Below are 1628 nucleotides of genomic sequence, written 5' to 3' on the forward strand. Positions count from 1 at the left end.
ATCTTTCTTGGCTCAATTTTTTAAAAAAGTCTTTAGAGTTGTGCTTCTCAAAGATAAAACATATCATCTTGAAAGGATGTCCACTTGATGATCTAGAAAATAATCAAATATCAGAGAGTCAAATGTTGTTGGAGGAAACAACACTTAAATCCATCAGTCTATGATCTTATCCCCAAATTATCAGACAGCTGGGCCTGGAAGGATCTTTCAGCAGATGGCAGGTGTCATGTTACTGGGCTGAAGAGTCTAGGAGTGTTACGCAATGGAGCTGTTAGAAAGTGTTTCACTGAAGTAATAAACATCTCTACTCAAACGGGCTCAGTTAATCAACAAATATAATTATTTTAACCATAACAATCCAAAAATACATTAGGATTAGTGCTTTAGAGATATTATCCAGGAAATTTCTTATTTCATGTTCCATCAGCAGGGTGGATTCCATCCTAAGTGAGTTTTCCTCATGGTTCTAAAATGGCTGCCAGCAACAACTGAGGAAGCATGCTTTCTGTTTCATAGGTTTTTCACTCTAAACTCTCCTTTCAGTACAGTTGGGTCATTTAAGATATAAGCTCAAGCTTACCTCCAGAGGTAAGGCACTAACTGGCTTACATCAGTCTGGACGCACAGTTGGATGAGTCAATGGAATCAGCTTTGCAGGACGCGCCTGCTTGGCCGGATGCCGCGGTGAGGCCAGGGGCTGAGGCTGCTCGAAGCTGATCTGGTTCTCAGGCTGTCACCCGGCCCCCTTTGGAGCCGACACGGCTAAGAAAGCTGGAGCAACGAACAGGCCCGCGGCAATTCCCGTGGTGCGGGATGGTGGGCACAGTGATGCGGGTTGCGGAACGCGGGAGAGACGCGAGCCCGTGGGCTAAAAGCCAGAACAGGGAGCCAGAGAGACCACTTTCCCCGCAGGTCCTGCTGCAGTCGATCCTAAAGGAGGTGTCACCATGGCCATCCACGCCAAAGCTGGTTCCAAACAAAATGCCCGTGACTGACATGACAACCGAGGCTGTGAGTGTAGACATCACAGCGCCTCCGACCCAGGGAGAGGCCAACGCGGAGCTGTATCGCTGTCTTTCCAAAGTCTTAGAACTCGGGAAGAGTCATGTGGTTTTGGATAAGGGCGGTAAATCTCGTGAAAAAGTGGTGAAGCTTTTGGCCTCCACGCCTCCAGAAGAGATCTTGGAGAAACTGAAAAAGCAAGTTGAAAATAAATAAATAAATAAAAGCAAGAAATGAAAAAGTACGTCTTTGAGAAACTTTTTTTTAATTGCTAATGATGGAGAGACTGTTAAAATATACTTAAATACACAGAATGGGGAGATAAATTTAATAAGAACAGGACTCAGAAAAGAAGTATGAAGATTAAAAGTACTGGACATGGAACTTAGGTTCTCAAATACCTGATCCCAAACAGCTTGGGACATGTTACCTTGATTTTACAGAATTACAAAGTACAGAGCTGGAAAGGATATTTAGGATGGCCTGATTCAGCCCCTTTCATTTTGTGATGAGGCTTCTGACTTCAGAAGTTGACAGTATTCAGGATCACTCTGTGCAAGATGGCAACTAGAACTTAGATCCCTTGGCTCCTCGCTGAATGCACTTTATCCTGGCTGTAAATTAAA

The 1628-nt window shown here is 44.2% G+C and overlaps 1 pseudogene; it reads left to right on the forward strand.

Moving 5' to 3' along the window:
* On the forward strand, window positions 814-1218 carry LOC102169768 (annotated as a pseudogene).

The sequence above is a fragment of the Capra hircus genome, chromosome 12, assembly GCF_001704415.2.
Source record: "Capra hircus breed San Clemente chromosome 12, ASM170441v1, whole genome shotgun sequence".
In the NCBI taxonomy this organism is placed as follows: Eukaryota; Metazoa; Chordata; class Mammalia; order Artiodactyla; family Bovidae; genus Capra; species Capra hircus.